This window comes from Xiphias gladius, chromosome 11 (genome assembly GCF_016859285.1).
Source record: "Xiphias gladius isolate SHS-SW01 ecotype Sanya breed wild chromosome 11, ASM1685928v1, whole genome shotgun sequence".
Classification (NCBI taxonomy): domain Eukaryota; kingdom Metazoa; phylum Chordata; class Actinopteri; order Istiophoriformes; family Xiphiidae; genus Xiphias; species Xiphias gladius.
Genome location: NC_053410.1, coordinates 22,557,454 through 22,576,398, shown reverse-complemented (window position 1 = coordinate 22,576,398; position 18,945 = coordinate 22,557,454). Strand labels below are relative to the sequence as shown.

The window sequence follows — 18,945 nt, the reverse complement described above, 5'->3', positions numbered from 1 at the left end:
GTGAGCTTCAAAATGTATCAACAAGGGAATTACATTAGTTTAAAAAAAATAATTGGTTTTGTCTTCCCCTAACTTCACTAAGGCTCTGTTGAACTAAAGACATTTATGAAATGAAGTTATATTTCGAAAATCTTTTATATTCTGTCATATCATAACATCAGAACTTCACAAAAAACAGAGCATAAAACATTCAGCGCATAGAAAAAGATTAAAATTAGTTGGAGCCCTTTTAAGAAAGGCACTCAAATTATTATCAAGATCAGCTACTGCATGCTTAAATTTGTGAAAATGAACAATAAGAAATAAAAAAGGCCCATAATCTCTAAATGAAAATGTTTAATTTGGAATAGCATTTTATATGGTGATGAGACAAAGGCAGAGGAGTTTTATTTCAGAAAAACACCCAGCTCACGGCACTGCAATCATTCATCGACATTATGTTGTTATATCAATATGTGTAATGGTACAGTTTGATGTTTCAGCTCATTGCTTTCTTCAGTAGATGTATGTTCTGTTGACTGATAGAATAGTCCTATGTGTGGTATAGAGTTTAAAGTAAGTCCTAAGGGAGAGAGGATTGTTGGATGGGAGGGGCAAGGAACAGTTTGAAGGCTTGTAAAGATGAATTACTCTCAGTGAGCAAAAAAGAAACCCCTGTATAATGTAAAACAGTAAAACAGCTCTGCAATAAATACTTTTTGATTACATAATTTTTTATTTTTGTTTGGGCATTGTTAGAGAGGTGTTGATTCAACTTTACAGTAGGGCTAAACAATGTCAGGAAAATAACTAGTTTTCTGATCAATACCACAAGTGCAATTTAAATTGTAATTATTTTCAGTAAAACTAAATGTCTGTATTTTTGATGTTCAAACATTACATTCTAAACAAGATATACACCCATTAGCTACAACATTAAAACAAGTTACCAGTTATGATACTGTGGCTGATCCGTGTACAGTAAATACACTTAGCATTATCATTAACTTATCATGTTTTTACATTAATAGAATCATATAAATGAATGCATTTTTTGTATGTATTAAAATATTACTTGTATACTTGACATAACTCAATAAAATTCTAATATAATCGTTATATTCAAATATGGCGTTACAGTTAACTGCATTGTTGATCAGCTATGGTAATGCAGGCAAACTGTCAGTAAATTGGACTGACGACAGCTAACGCTACTAAACTGAGCACAGTTCTGTAGCTGCTTAAGCTAACATTAATGCTAGCTTCAAATAACTGACAGGACAGACTGCTTGAAAGCTCTGAATACTCGGGGTATTCAAAGTTTGTTAGTGTTATAAGCTTGTATTGATGATTTGATGTGCTTAGAAGTAAACCACAACATTTTAATTTGTTCACCGGCTATCTGTCATTTACTCTTAACAATCACCAAGCTGAATAGCTGCTGACTACCGGTCTGAATTTGACATGAGGCAATCACCTAAATCAACTAGACAACAAAGGGACAGCCCAATACTTACTTCTTCGAACATCAAAATTAGACAGCAGGGTTTCTTACTTGAAAAAAACATTGTTGGCCAAGTATAAAAAAGATTTCGATTATTTAAGTTATATTAAAATTGCAGTAGTGGTTTGGGTTTTTCTAATATCTTACCTCCCTTTGTATGTAAAAGGTTTAGACTTATATTGAAGAGTTGTTTTTTTTTGAGAGTGCAATGGTACTGATTTAAGCCAGGGAAATCAATCGCCCTGTTACTATGTACTGCACGTACTATAATGTGGGAATGTGGGCTGATGAGCTGATAGGCTACCACTAACTGACCTCCTTCTGGTCATCTCTGTTACTGATTGAAACATGCCTCTGTTCTTTGTGTGTGTGTTTGTGTGTGTGTGTGCGCACGCGTGTGTGCGTGCGCGCGCATGCAGCAGCGCCCCTAGCAGATGTGAGCACAGCAGGCATGGCGCTAACTCATGCGGCTTCTCCTTAAAAGTCACTCACCCTCTGAAGCTCACATCTGATCTGCTCAGCCCCCTGTCCATGTAGACAAGGACTGATCTTGAGAGAGGAAAGCACATGCTGGGCTCCTCCAGGCAGACCCACTGCCAGCTGACCTATGCACCCCTCTGCTGAATCATGAGGTAAAGCCCACGATGCTAGTTTCTTCCAAACAAAAGACACAAAGTGTGGTTTGCATGGTTTGTCTGGAAGATAGACTAATCCAGTGTGGATTTTCCTCGTTCAGTCTTTTGTACTAATCCTCTCATATGGCATGGCTGTGACTGCACCCTGGTGCCGACGCACAGAGACACTGTACCATGAACATAGCTCCCCATGTGGTATTAAAAGGGATAAAGGGAAACGGGAAAAAAAACAAAACAAAACAAAGTAAATACAGCATGGTGGGTTCATAGACTTGTGGTTTTGGTTTCTCCCTAGATGAGAATAATGATGTATTTCACTCCGGATTCCCTGCCAACATTAGCTTACAATGGTTATGTTGAACAGCCTGAAACTCATGTCTGAAACTCAGGCAGACGCGTCCTTACAATCAGCTCACTCACAGATATGACAGCACTGTCACATAGTACAACAGCTACCTGGGTTTTCATTGGATGTTGCTTACGTATCTTAGGGTCCAACCCTGCTCTGAAGCTTTCGTCACATCTGGGTAGCAAATTGAACTAGTTTACAAGCAATATGGTTTATAATGTAAACTGCATGTTAAATGATGCAATATTTTGAATACGTTTGTAAAGAGGGTGCAGTTTTAATGTGGTGGGCTTGCAAAATTGTATTTTAAATTCTGGGCCTCTGGTTTCATGTCAGTAAGAGCGGGATGTGCCAAGTCGCTTGTTACATGACTGAAAAGGTGGGGATAACTAAAAATAATGAGTTGCCTGAGTTATTGTCTTAAAAGCCTAATCAGCTACTGATGTCATGAATCTGATCAAAGTTTAACAGAACTCCTGACAGAAATATGAGGAGAAACACTTGCTTCATTATCTTAAAAATAAGGAAATTTATACTTTATAGTGTCTCACTTCAATAACTGTCTTGTTTAACAACAAATTATCAAGCCAAAGTGAAATCTGTTATAGATTATGCCTAGTATATCTCACAAAAGTAGCAGGGATGCCTTTTATTATTATGCAAGACTCCATAAAAAATGAAAGCAATATCAACAAGTACTGAAACATGAAAAAAGAACTGGTTTACTTTTGTTTTCATTTCAGGACCTGTATGATATCCCTACAACATTGCAATGGAAATATATCTCATCAATCATTATATTTTATCAGGCATTATCCCCAGTTTACCACTGTGAAACTAGATGCTCTTAAAACGATTTAACCCACTACAGACTCTCTCCACAGGTGGATCAAAATTTTTCATGATGACCTGACTTTAATATGAGGCGGCCAACTTTAACACAGCTCAGCGTCACACTGTAGTAAAAAAAAAAAATCTAAGACCACATGTTGATATATTAACAAAGGAAACCCAATAAATTTACTATCAAAGACTTAAAATTTGATTCTACATGACAGGGAGCACAATTAACCATCCACTTCAAACTTTTTTAACCATCGATTAATATCCCCAGTATCACAGCGCTTCCTCGAAGTATTAGTCATCAGGTAATGGGAAGCAAAACAAAAGCACTCCCTTCCCTTTAACTGGCCTGGTGAACCGAGCTGCTCTTCAGATTCAGGGGTAAAAGAGATATGGGTCTTGTTCCATGCTAAGGGAATAATTAGAGCAGACACTGCATTTCCTGTAACCATCACTTCAGCATCAGAGCCCCCCCCCCCCAGGCCGGCTCCCACATGCTGCGAGGAAGGATTACGCGGAAAGCTGTATAGGTCTTTCATGTCATACAAGTTTAACGCTGACTTTAAGTCCCAACATAGACTATCTCCGGACTGAATGACCAGTGAAATCCTACAGCAGAGGTGAATTGATTTCAGTTCAGTCAATAAATAGGTTCACAGTAGCACAAATTGTTCATTGTTCAATACCAACCTTGACAGTCTTCAACTGAGAGCTAAAATTTTTCTCTTTAAGTAATGACTCTATTAAAAAAATTCTTCTGTGACTAACAATTCACCAGCTTTTCATTGAATGTTTTTCAAGAGCTGTCAGTGAGTGTCCTTAGACATGCAGTGCTTTTCTGTCTCAGCTGTGGTTGATTTCTACATAGTTGCTGCAGCAGATGTTGAGCCAAAGGACTAAAGGACAGAGGGCATCCTTTCGTTAAACTACAGTCCAGCATCGGGTACTGTTCACAGTACTGTACATCAAAGCTGAGTAAGAAAGACTTCGGTTAACTTCATCTGCTCTTCTGATAACGTTTGTGAAAATTATCTTAAATCAATGGATCACGCATGAAGGTATTTGTAATTTGTGTCGATTCACCGTCAAGTGGTACTCCAGAGAAACCAGCAAGTTGACGGTGAGTGAGGCCAGGTAGAAAAAAAAAAGTGTCTGCATTTACTATGTTGACTCCATCCACCGTTCTCAGGTTTCAGTGGATGCTGCACAAAAGACTATGGCCAAACCCTGCAGACAACTGCAGCGTGTAGTGTGAGTGAATTTGATCTACCACGGAGACAGTGGGAGAACGACAACATCTTTTCCTCTGTAAGGGCTGGAAGCTGCTGACACTCCAGGATGATATGCTGAGTAGGCTCCAGAGGGGTCCTCAGTGGGTGATTGGCTCCTGTGGAGGAGCTGATATTGGCATGAAGCCCAAGTCAAGGGGCATGGAAATTGTGAGTCTGAGAGGGCCTGAGAGTATGTGTATCTGTGTGTGTTCATGCACTTAAAACCTCTAATTGAGCTAAAGTCACAATTCACATTCCCTCACTAAAACATGGCATAACACTCTTGTATTTATTTAATCATAAAGTAGAGTTGCGAGGTGGGAGGAGTGCTGGTTCTAGAAGTGTTTATCCCCGCTCTACATTCCTATTTCAAATGTTTCTTTTAATGATATGCTTAATATTAGTTTTTGTAGAAACACAGGAGTCCTAAATAATTTAACCCTATAGGTTTATGGTGGCTTCCAGTTTTTAATTATTTCAACTTGTTGGGTGGCTCTTAATACTACAATACCCATGACTCTTGGCCACCATTGTTATGAAAAGAAGCCAGAGCTATAGCAAATTCAAAAATACTTAATCGTTATAGTTGAGAGCAAAACACAGGGCCATAATTGCTGAATTAATCCAAAATTCACCCAGAATTCAAAAGTGAATTGATTAAAGCTGCAGAATATAATATCAGTTTTAACAACACCATAACCTTTAGCTTCCACCTGCTGTTAGCACTGCACAGAATATAATTTTATGCTCTGTCTTTCAATGTTTCTTGCTATAATGCACCTTGGTAGTCACAGGTTACTTCTCATTCATATGGTTTTGTGCCCACAGGCTTGTACCTCCAATTTTTTTGGAATGATGAATCAATTGAGAGAGTTGCATGTCCACCCAAGCTGTGGAAGTGCCCCAAATGTCAGTCCCCTCACACTGTCTATGGAAAAAGTGGATAGGATTTTTACTTCCAGATTCAGGGGTTCCCACAATAGCTTCTACCAATTCAAATTCTGTATATTTCTGTATATTCTGTATTTTGTATATTTCGATCAAGATATGTCTTTTAATCATTTGTCAACTTATTAACTCCCCCTTGTTGACGGAGCTTAAAGCATCTCACTATGACACATTAACTTATTACCATAATATTTCAGGGCTGCTTAGATTGTCCTAAGCATAAGAGAAAGCTCTGCAGCGCAACGCTACAACTACTTATTATTTTTATATAAAAAAATAAATATATAAAATATATAAAATATATAAAATATATAAATATATAAAAAAATCTTTGAACCATTATTAGATTAATCATTCAATCTATAAATGATAGAAAATTATTTTTAAAAAATGCCCACCAATTTCACAGAAGCAAATTTCTTTGGTCCGACCAACGGTATAAAAACAATATTCAATTTAAAATGTACAGAGAAAACGCTAAACTCTCCTAATTAAGAATAAAGAAATGCTGGACAAGGTTTGTTATTTTGCCTAATAAATTACTTAAACAATGTATTCATTTTCAAAACTTATGATTAATGTACTGTCGATTACAATTTCACCAATTGTTTCAGCACCATTTGGGGCTTTTAGAGATGTGGTGATACAAAGGGACATGGACCTGCTTTCAGATCTTTTTTGCTCAGGAGTGGCTTAACAACTACAGCAACAACAAGCCAAAAACCTTGGTAGTGGTAGTGTGAAGGGGTTGATACAAACTGATCAAAAGCTCAGCTTATTTCTATAAAGATTGCAATTATTAAATTCAATTGTAATACAGGGGATGATAAAAGAGAGAAGAGAGGAGGCCAAAAAAGGTGAACCAAATGAAGGACACCTTCAAGACCATGAAAAATACATTATGCAACGAGATCATTAACCTAGCTAATTATACCCTGGAAAATACTGAACTGCAGAGCTTTGGGGTCTGGGGAGACATGCTTTCAAAGCAATTCTCTTTAACTGGATAACTTTTATAAAGTAATAAAAAAAACAAAAAACAAAACAAAAACAAACTGCAGCTCACAGAACAACAGTTAAAGGATAGGGTAGGTATTAAGCCTTCATATATGAAGAGAAATTGCAGTATTGTATGTCAGAGTAAATACTAGTAAAGTAAAAAAGATTGTAATTAACATCTGGGACCACACATAGAGGCAGAACATGTAGACACATACCAAAAAAAAAAAAAATCCAATACATGTATAGTGTGTGTTGCAAAGTTTCTATAGTCATATTTTGGTATTAATTATGAATCCTAAGATAATGTCATTTTCATGAGACGTTCTTTATTAATCACCATCACAGTCACTGCTCCTGGCACAAAGAGGGTTGTGTGAGGGAAGGAGGGGTGGCAGTTTATCAAGGGCGCAGATGCTGATGAATTATGAGTTCCACTCATATACAGGTGTGTGCAGTTTAGATAGCTTTGGCACGATTCACCACAAACACACGCTTATGGGGTTGTGAGTTTACGTTATTTATGCAATGTCACTTGTTTGAGAAAATTTACTATTTTTTGGTTTCGCAAGGTGTGATGAAACACCACAGTTGCAATGTGGTCAAGCACACAAACAAAAACCCCACCTGGGTCAATCAGTAAAAATGTCACCTGGTTTTGAGTAATAGCTGTAGTTCCATCTTGGGCCAATTAGTGTAATTTTGAAACAGAAAATGTACTGTTTTAAATGCATAATTTCCCTATGTTTAGTCAAAATTGTAAACAAATGAATGGGCATCTGATGTAGTGCCGTCCTTTGTGTTGACCACTGTAATTTTGAGTGAACATATACATAATTCTAACATATTTTCCCCACATCCATCAAGTTTTCGTTTTCGGGAACACATCAGTTTTCTAATAGAGACAATAACTGAACCTCTGTTGGGTTTAATGTAAAACCATGGAGAGAGCATACTAAGTTTTGATGCATTCCTCAGTAAATCTCATTCTCCGCTATGTAACCTCCAATTTCATCCTTGGTTCCCCAAAGAGGCTACATCTAACTGAAAGAGAATCCCCGAATGATCAATAAACTGCACCAATGATACTGTTCCACTGTAACCTGAAATGGATGCATCAAGCTGAGCTAGTATGCTACCAAAAGAATGTGAATGAGGCTAAGCACTATCCTAATGGGGGTGGGGGTGGCAACCTAATACCTTTGATGAGTTTGAGCGCATTGATCTACGTGATACTACTTAATACTATGGAGCCATGGTTCACCATGCTTATTCCATTCACGTCTCAACGTGTTGTGCTGAGAGGGCTGTTTTGGAAAAGCCAGAGATTGAAGTTGTGTCACATGTTCTGCAACATGTTAAAATATATCAGTTTAAAAACCCAAATGACCTATCCAATCACACCTTTGTGCTAGGTTAGTATGTATATGCTAGGTTTCACAGGTAAAAGTACATTAAATTTTGAGTATTTCATACACAGAAAATGCAAAAATGCATATTTTAAGCTTTGAAACTACTGTTTAGGGTCAGTTATACTGAGTGAAATATAAACAACTTAATTCATATGATCAAAGCGCCATCCTGATCGTAAGATACTGACACTGTATTAAACTAGTTCTTGTAATTTGAAAGTGTTGGTAGTGGGCTGGTACCAATGCCCCTGAGAGTCAAAACCTGCAGTTTGCAGCTCTGTAGAGATTTGTGCCACTTTGATTATTTTATTCTAGTTAGGTACATAAACATAAACATAGGTCCGCATTGGAACCCAACCAGTGACACATTTTTGAGGCCAATAGAAACATCTGAGAGTCAAAAAAAACGATAATGATATATTGGCTGATAATTGTTATTTTAACATAAACGCCAAACATAATCAAAGATTTTTGATAGGGAACCCTTAAAATCTGGTTATCAAATTGTGCCCAAGATATGTCCTAAGCAGGACATTTCCCATTGAAAAATTCTTATTGTTATTTGGACTGGTGGACCAGCTATGTAATGGTGACATTTTCTAACCTACGTGAAACATATCATACTTTATGCAGTTTTTTAATAAATTTTCTTGTTATTTATTGGCAGACATACAGTATACACGAATACAATATATCTGTCAGAAGCTAGTATTGGGCCACCGATTTAGTGGTCAAAGTCCATGGTTTTCACTGTCCCCCCCATATTAGACTGTGCTCTCAGTACAATTGTTCATAAAAGCTGATCGTGCACTTCTCTGCACTGCAAAAGGTTGTGAGCTGAGTTCAGTGTATGGTGAAGAAACTCTGACAATCCACAGGGCAGAGAGTGCCAGATATTTTCTTCAGTAGGTTTTAGACCAAGGGCTAAAACATATTATCATCAAGTAGTAGTGGCTGCTGTGTTTCTACTAAATGTAATGCAATGTAAGGTATTTCATCCATCAATGTATTACTTGATTAATCAATTAGTCAACTGAAAGAAAATTAATTTGCAATGCTGTTGATAACCAATTATTCGTTTAAGTAATTTTTAAAGCAAAAATGCCAAACATTTAATGGTTCCAGGTTCTTTTCTTGGTCTTACATTATAGTAATGGAACATTTTTGGGTTCTGGACTGTTGGTTGGACAAACCAAGATGTTTGATGATGCCATCATGTGCTCTAGGATATTGTGATGGGCATTTTTCACTGTTTTCAGATGTTTTATAGACAAAACGATTAATCGAGAAAATAATTGTCAGCCTAATTAGTAATACAAAATAATCATTAGGTGCAGCCCTTAGATGACTAACGACAATTCTTGCATTACAAACAGATGTGGGATGTCACTGTGTTCAGGAACTTCTGCTTTCATTTACTTCATCACGGTCATTGTACTACCACCTAAAAGTATTCAAGGAATCAGGAAAGCACCAGACATATTCATAGCTGTGCTTTATGTTTTGATTAAAGTCAGGTGGCTTTTATGATTTCAGTGTTGCGACAACAGTGCTTTTGCACAACACACACCTAATAATGTGGTAGATGGATGCATAGTTTGCACAAAGCCTAGCATAACTGGCACCAAATGATTCATTACTTTAATAATAGTGAATCTGAGTCTGAATCTGAATGTAATAATTATTAAATATCAAAGTAAGGCTCATTTTAAAATGTAAAGTAGTTTGACACAGAACACAGACTCTGAACTCTGAAATGTTAATGCGGAATACATTTAGGCTACAACCGAGCCATCAAATCAAAATGAGTGAATGTACCCTGTGTGGACAAGCCCATTGGACTGGGATCAAAAAACCTCCTAGCATCGATCCCTTCCTGTTCTGTCTTTTCAGAATCATCTCTGCTTCTAATCCAATTCCATGCTGTCTGCCTCTGTACTATGTTCTCAGCCTGTGTACAAGCTATTGCTCAGATTTTGCTGACAGGTTTCCATTTGCATACACAGTGCACATAAACAGTATGCCGTGTGCTTGGCAGCTTTATAGCATCAGCAGCAGGCACGGTTAGATATGATGAGGGCTATGTTCTTTTGCTGAAGTTCTAATGGCGGTAGTCTAGTATCTCTACACAGACACTGGTAGAAGGATCAGAGTCTGACTGTATGTGACACTACACAGTGCAGCTAGGATCACAGTAAGAACTGCTCTAGAAAAAACTGTTTGCTTTACAGTAGCTTCTTCTCCCATGCGATTATTGAATATTTCATTACAGTCGTAAGACATATTTCACGGTCTGTAGTAGTCAAGCTGCTACTGGGATACACTAGTCTTTGATATTGAGCATCCAATCAAATGCTTTGAGAGGCCAATGCAGGAGGGCTTACTGTACAATTCAACTCACTGTAAATGCAAGACATTTAGCTATTGGAATTCTCCATTTTTCATGCTACCTCAGAGTCTGAAGGCTGGTTATAGGCAATCTTGATCTTGACCTTGTACGGGTCTTATTAAGTCTTAATTGATGGGACTCTCATTACAAAATAGGGGGAAAAGACTCACATGTTCATTGATCAGCACAGGGAAGGCTGTATGTGCCTTAGATGGTGATAGAGGGGAATATGGTGGCTTGAATCATCATTGTTATCAGCATGCAAGTAGTTTAAGTTTTAAGACCATGCTTTTGTAAGTGCTTCTTGTACAATTAAAAGTATTGATGAAGACTATGAAATAAGGGTCGGGTGAAAAAGTCAACACTATAACATTAAATTATCAGAGAGACGTTATTTATAAAAATGACCGAGACAAAACTACTGCTTCTTAAAGGAGCTCATTAAGCATTGTGTATCCCTGTTTACCCAAGATATTTGTATGCAGACAAACTGGTGACATAAAGCAAACGCTTGTTGTCTTAAATTTCAAACTGACATGGCAGGAAAGTGCCTCTGCAGCGCGCTGAAGACCACGTTCGATGAATCTGTTTACTTAAATCACTATCATCATTGAAGAGCCATCATCATCATTTTCTCCTTGTACACTAGAGCGCTAATACAGCCTAATTGCAGGCTCTCTAAACAGAGCACCTAATAAATATTCATGGGCACTACAGAGCTCGTTGTCTTTACAGGCGTGACAATTTCAGCTATGGATCTCAACTGATAATTGGACAAGGATAGGGAGATATGCATGAAGGGTGTGCTGGTGCAACTTTATATTCAATTCCAGTGGTTAGTCGACGCTCCCTGCGGGCAGACTGTCATGTGGTTATACCGTCTTTGAGTCCCCTTGCATGTACATTAATTACCCTGTGAGAGTGTTCTTTTTTTTTTTGTTGTTGTTTTTTTGATCTTCATCTGCTGGACGGGTTTTCTGATGACACAAAAGAGTCATACTGCAGGAAAATTAAAGCAGCCATTAAGGCTTGATCCGGCTGCTTATTTTCCTGTCTGTGTTTGTGTGCCTCGCTAATGCGATGAACCTCTTTTCAAAAACAACTAGTGAGGGATGTGATTCATACACTGTACCTTGTTGCTAAGGTTGCTCTTTGAATTAGAATGAACTTGAACTGCTGATGCCTTAAAGATCAATTGAGAGCGTAGCTCAAGGATGCGCACATCAACTGGCAATGTTTTATTGGGTGTTTCATTTCTGACCAATAGAAAATACTGATTTTCTCCCTGAGCAGTCATTCCTGTTAGTTTCTACATCCATCATTCACCTCCTACTATTTACTTCCCAGATTTATGTGGAAGGAGACACTGGCCAGTAATCTGGTTTGTCATATCTACCTCTTAAAGCTATCATAACTCTTTTCCTCATCCTTCCCTCTTTTAATTCTGTCTTAGTTTACCTTTTTACCTTTTTGTGAACAAGGACTTTATTCAAGAACCTGTGAGTGACTGATATCTTTAGACATCTGTGCATATTCTTCATTCTTACTGCTGACAAATTATAAAGACGCATAATCAGGTATATGCCTCTTGCTCTGCGCTGTTCTGTCTAAGCCTGCCAATCTGATGGTAGAGAAAAGTCAGCTGTTTAGCAGAAGGGATGCACCAATCCAACTTTCCTCCGTCAACACCAATTCAAATACCCAAACCCAGGGTATTGGCTTATACTAAATATCAATTTCTTTTATCAAGCTTTGTTAAACCTGTATTAAAAGGTATGTATTCCATCCATGCAAAGTTTCAAAACAACCTCCTGACAAAAAGTGCAGTGCACTAAATCTACAGTTAGAAAAACTATATAGGTTGGTGATTAGCATTACTGTGAACTGTCAAAGTCATCCAAAACACTTCCACTCTCGTAGTAAAGGCTTACCACAACCATCACATTATAAACGCTTGCACAGTGTTAAGGCAGTGGCAATACAATGTTAAATCACTGTTATTCTAATTTTCTTACAGTAAACTTTATGTATAGTAAGTGTGAACAGTATTCTGTGTTTCTAAAGCTGAATGAGATATTAAAGATCTACACAGATGTGCAGATTTTTCATACCTAATGTCCGTAGAGAATGAAAGAGGAGATGTGATGTTAGACCTCTACACACAGAGAAGTCACTACAGGAGACTGTATCGTATATCTAAAGGCTGTCAAGACGAAGAGGGCACAAGATGAGAACACTTCAGAGGATAATTCTGCACTGCAGCATGGGGACCCTTGCATGCACAGCAATCTCACAATGAAACATCATCTGCACTGTGTGAAAACTACTGAGGTTACCATGGTAATGTGTCCCTTTGTGTGTGTGTTACTCTGTGTATTTTATGTCACAGTGCTGCCACATCATCTCCTAGTCTCAGCGTCGGCACATTGTGTATTCATCATGAATTGGCTCATTACTAAAACACAGGGAAGCCATTGTGCTGGACTTATGGTGAACTACCTACAGCCTATTATTATATCTGGGGTCAGACAACATATAGATTGTCTGAAATACAAGTCAGTGTTAGTAGAAGTTACTTCTGCAGCACATTAGTTTCTCCAGGGAAAAAGCAAATGGATTTATTGGACATCCCTGCTGATTCCTCAAAGGTCATCATCCCAAACCAGCAGTATGAAACCAAGTCAGCTACTGCATAAACATTAAAGGTCAAGGTGCAGCAAAAGCTTCATCACCATTGATTGAGTCAATTTTCAAGCAAAAATGCCAAACATCTGCTAATATCATCTTGTTAATGAGCACATGCTCTGCTTTTCACTGTCTTATATCATTGTAAACTGATCATCCGGTGGTTTTGGATTGTTGGATGGAAAAAAAAATCGAGCTTAACCTTTGCTCTCAGAAAGACTTCACTTTCAGTTCTAGAAAACTGTGAAGTGCTGATTCTGCTTAGCAATATTGGTTCTTATTATGTCTTGGTTATGATTCTTTGCATGTAGTTCAAGCAACAAAGAAACCAAAATATGCTAAAAGCAAAAAATAAACCCATTTCTTTAACAGATTTAAGCCACCATAATGCTGTCTTTTCTTAGTATTGATAAAATAATTTGTAATTCTTTTTTGGTAAAAATGGAAGATAAGATATTAAAATATCCACTTTCTCTGTCTTTCTATGCACAAGTTGAATGTTCACTGTTTTACATTTGTTTTTAGTTGAGTCGGACATGCTAGCACTATCTTTACTCTTGGGCATTATGAAAAACACTTATACAATGCTGCAGAAAATGTCAAATTTGGTAACTCCTTTGAGAGAGAGCTTCCACCATATTGCTAACACTAAACACAAGCATTGACTCATGCATAACCAACTATGTAGACAGCTGCTGAGTGGGTCCAAACTCCCTGCTGCCTATATATTTAGAACAATTTCTTCCAATTAAGAGCTGCATCTAAATACCCTACCCTAAATGTTTCCACCATCCTTGTGCATCTTCAGTAGGACTTGGTTTCACAAACTACTCTGCATTCACAAATCGCGGTGAAGAAATGGACTACACTCTAGGGTTAAAATGCCATACTAACCTTTTGACTGTTCACAAAGGGGTGCATTATGGATCTATTTAGAGCCTGGTGGGAGGTGGTGGGAGGGAATGCAGTAGAGGGATAGGAGGTAGATGAGCAGTCAAAAAGAGTCTCCAAGAAAAAATTGTGATGGTGTACTGTTTTTAGAGTTCTATACTGTCCAATGTGAGTAAAAACAAAACTAAATGGCCCAGGTATTGCATTTTGAAGAAAAAATAGCACTTTTTATTTTCAGCCCCTCAAAGGTGAAAAGTACACTGAGGGCTGAATAATGCATCTTCATTTCCAACACCATCATTAGCTGTCTTCACATGAACGTACACAAAACAAAAAAAGTGCAGAATATGCTTCAGTGTGAAAATGTTGATATACCTGAAATCAGTCACAATAACATCTCCAATCCTAATTTGAGATAATTTCCAGGGAAATGTTCACTCAACCAGAAGAAGGAGCATTTATATTATCAGTATATCACACTTACAGCGGAGTTAAACGAAAACACCTTCATTTAGGCAACACTGTAGCTTTGTTCTCCAACCACAGGAGGAGAAAATACTTTGGCAGAGCCAAATTGTGCTTGAGCTGAAGCACGGCAAGTATGACAATGCACTTAGTGCCTGTTTAAGGTGAGAGGAAATGGACACTGTGGCCTAGTTCTTTACCCTTAACAGCTGTCTTGTTCTGGCCCAGATACACCTTACTTCTGTTAGTCCTCACAGGTATTAAGGGCAGAGCTGTATCTTCAGCTCATCAAACAGGTGGGCACTCACATGATGCCTCAGCCGAAACTCAATTTTCAAAACAACATTATCTACAACATTATCAACATCATCTGCCTACATCAGGGGTCTCAAACTCAAATGGCTTGGGGCCACTGCTGGTATCTAATCTGAGGGACATTTCAACGTTCAACTACTACAGAAGAGTGCAACATTTCTAAAAATATACTTTTTTAATTAAATTACTAACATGTTTGTCATACTTAACCAATAATGCAAACAGCAATTTCTGTACTTTTTTATATAAATTACTTTTTAACAGTTAGTGCAAATCTTTTTTTCCTTACTTTATATTTTATCTTAAATAACTTGTTGAAACATTGCACTGAAATAACAAATGAAATCCATGAATACATTTGTACTTTATTCTATTTCTTGCCAGACACCTGCAGGCGCTTCTGCTCACATAGCTGAGCCACATTTGCCCTGATGGAGGTCACAGCTGAAGGCCTCAGTAAGTCTTCAAGATAGGCATCACTAAACCAGGACCTGTACTTGCATTTATCTAAGTTCATAGTTGAGAAAAGTTTCTCACACAGATATGTGCTTCCAAAAGGCATATTATCCGACTGAACACACCGGACAGCTCTGGGTAGGATGGAGGCAATTCTCTCAGTAATTGTCCAGTCATGTCAGCTTTTCCCTGTACATCTCTGAATTTAGGTTTTAGCTCACTATTGCACTGCAAGTCAGTAAGTTCAATTTACAACACAGTTGGGACACTCTCCATATCAACTGAGAAGGCGTCAGTAAAAGGCTGAAAAGTGTCAAGATATGCCTTGAAGTCAACAAATGCTGAATTTGTTGACTGCACAAGGTTTTCAATAGCAAAGGAAAATTCATCACCATTGAATGCTCTGCCCTCCTCCTCCATAAGAGTTCTGCCTGCTGTGAAATGACTTAGGTTTTTTGCAGAAAGTTTTGAGTTTTCCACACCCCAGGTTTGTGGAGAAGGCTTTCACACTTTCGTAAGCTCCTGTGATGAGCTGACCAGGGCCCTGGAGCTTAGTTTAAGGATGTTCAGTTTCTGTGTTATGTCCACTAGGAATGCAAACTCCATGACCCATTTGGATCATCAAATTCAGGAACATCCATTCTGCCATCATCCATGAATCTCTTCACCTCTGCTTTAATTCAAAAAATCTTTTGAGGACATTTCCCCTGCTGAGCCAGCACACCTCAGTAAAATACATCACCATTGACTCAATTTCTCCTAAAAAGGCCCACAACTGGCAGTGCTGTAAACTCCTCAACCTGATGTAATTGATATATTTCAAAAGAAAAGATATGATATGTTCATATTTCAGGCATTTGCTGCACTGAGCCTGTTGGCTTATAATGCAATGCATAAAACTGCTGGATCTGCTGGATCTGGTATGGCTGTGCACTGGACACAAACTCAACAACTCTTCTGTCACTTTGATTTGGTTATTAATACCCCTGATGAAAGTGGTTCTGTCTGTGCTTTCGTCAAGCGCCACAGACTCTGCACTGAAAACTCCAGCTTTGTCACGTAACTGATCATAAATGTCACTTGATAACTTGCTATTCTGCCCTGCCACTTTGTTTGAGATATTTGTTGAACAAGCTCTTCTTTTCTGGACATAGGGTATCAGTGAATTGCAACATGCAATCCTTCAGAAACTGCCCTTCGGGGCTTTCCTGCTTTGGCAATTAACTCACTGACTACATAACTTGCTTCAACTACAGCATCAGGATCCATCTTGGCTTTATGGAAAAGACTTTGCAGAGACGTTAGCCCTCTCTGTAGTTGCATAGCTCATTTTTTTTAACCATCATCTCCCTGGTACTTGTCATGCTGTTCTCCGTGTTTAGTTGAGTAATGATGCTTGAGATTACAACCCTTTAGAACAGTGACTTTTTCCTTGCATATCAAGCATGTAGCATTTCCATTGTTAACCTTTCTTGAAATTGTCTGTTTTCATCATCCACTTTCCTTTTTGGATTGGAAAGAGACACCTTAGTTGTTTGAAGCCAAACAAAAAATAAAGCCTTGACACATGCTCTCTTTGTATCAAAAACTGCCTGAGCATGTGCAGCCACCTTAAATGGCTTAAATGGCCCATTTGAGACCCTTGCCCTACATTGTTAAACACCTTATTCTCTTCTTTGAAGAAGAACTCTTTGAAATTGACACATTTCTTTCGACACTTGTAGGTAGCAGTGTAATTGTTTTTATAGATCTCTGATCTGAAGTGAAGGAGATGTACTCCATAAAAGAGATGTTTGCATACACACTGGGGGAATAATGGACAGCTGGAAAGGAGAACTCTTTGTCAGATCTAATAGAGTCACATTTCAGCAGCCATTCAGTGTGGAGTATTTCAAGAATGAGAACGTGGATGTGTGTGTTTGTGTGCCACCAGTGAGTTATTGTGTTTGCATTGTGCTTAAGTGACCTGATTACTGTTGGCTGTCTGCACTAATCTGATTTCTTAAATGTCATGTAAATGAGAAACTCGGTTTTCTTAAGAGGGTGCAAATGATTAAGAGAAGTACGGTTAACATGACTTGATTTCTATTGGAAAACCAAATTTTCAGCCACGTGTACATTTAACAGTAACGAGGTTTCTTACTGGATTTTTACAAAAGCACGTGTGCATGAGAAAGACTTCAGAAAGGGAAAATAATGCTTTGTGCAGCTGGATAAAATGGAAGATCGTTATGTGTAATGGTGCATCCTAGTGTTCAAAATAATTAAATCCAAAGCCCTTGGTTGAAAAAAATGTTAAGAGGAAGAGGAGGAATCTGATTACTGACCAACTGCTTGTAAACCTTGATTTTACAGTAACATGGATTTAATCATGTTCTCTGATCTCCTGCTTTAACCTGATTTCTCACAATAACCCTGGTTCTTGTGTGCATGCAGACATATTGTGTGTGACAAACTCTCTGGAAACACAAGTGAGCTCAAAGCTCTACTAAAGAAGTACATTGGAGGTGGGTGGTGTGGTATTCTGACATCAAAGAGGCTGGCCAAAAGGCTGAGTGTCCTTACTCAAACCAGAGTCCAGAGTCACGTTACTCAAACCTCATTCTCTCAGTTACACATAGCCTCCTGAAAAAATCCAATTTCTGATGGGTGGTCATAAATAAAAAGCAACACGAATTGAATTAACAGTTTAAAAGTTTGCATACTGAAGCAGAAATACTGTATTTTAAAACCTTACAAACGGAGATCAAACTGTTTGCTTTCTTGAAATTAAGAAACTACATCTACTATTATGAATTTTATTACTTTGAAGAACTTATTTATTCATCATATCCTATTAGATAAATAAATCATTTGAATTGACTGTTCCTAAATCCCCTAACATTGATTGTCCAATCATAGTTTAGCAATAGTTTAGCAACCTTTAGATTTCTCCACATGTTGAAACGGTGCGAATGGGCCTGTAGTAAGGGCAAGATCCAGTATAAAAATAGTTTGAAGGATTGTATCTTTTTTTTTTAGCCTTTATAAGACAAAAAAAAACAACGGTGTAAAAAATTTGTTAAACTGTGTGTTCATCTCTCCTAAAACAAGCTGCAATCTTTAAAATATCAAGCCAACTAACTAAGTACCTACGGTAGTAAATGAAAGTTAAGATACCTGTGAGCCCAATGAGCATGTAATTGAGTAACTACATTAGTTTGTGAGGTTACAGGTTACATTAAAATTAATCCCGTTCGTGACTCGCACATCCACTGTGTAATGTGGCCCCATGGTGTGGAAGCCGGTCCTGGATGCTGTCAGAGTTTAGGCTAATATTAGCAGCTCTGTCCATCTCCTGTTCTGGATATGGGGAAGTTTAGACTTCAACAACCCATGCCAATGTTACCTGAGATAGCGCTACCAAACACACTGGTTAGTCCTCATCGTAAAAGCTGTTTCTCTTGTAATGTTAAAAGTGAATACTGCTTGAAAATACAAACAAATATTTGAGCTAAGCAGCCAAAAAGAGTTCTCTTAGAATGAAATAACAGTGTGATCTTTTTCCTTTTTCCTTATTTACTATAAGACTGACTAGCTCCTAACTGTAGGAAGCTACTGTAGCTGTAGCTTCAGTCTTTTAGAATGAATCATAGTATTTAAAGTCACACATTTACATTTATCTTTGCTCATTTGGCAGACGCTTTATCCAAAGCGCCTACAAGTGAGGTAACTTAGGGTTCAGTGTCGTGCCAAAGGACACTTCAGGAAGCACAAATACAGGGACCCTTTTAAAGGGTTTTAAACAAATTAGCTTGAAACATT

At 37.9% G+C, this 18,945-nt stretch overlaps 1 protein-coding gene across 1 annotated transcript in view; it reads right to left on the bottom strand.

Moving 5' to 3' along the window:
- Positions 1-18,945, bottom strand: part of LOC120796484 (serine/threonine-protein kinase 32C-like) — a 77,177-nt gene that overhangs the window by 50,405 nt on the left and 7,827 nt on the right. The gene's annotated exons all lie outside the window — the stretch shown is intronic.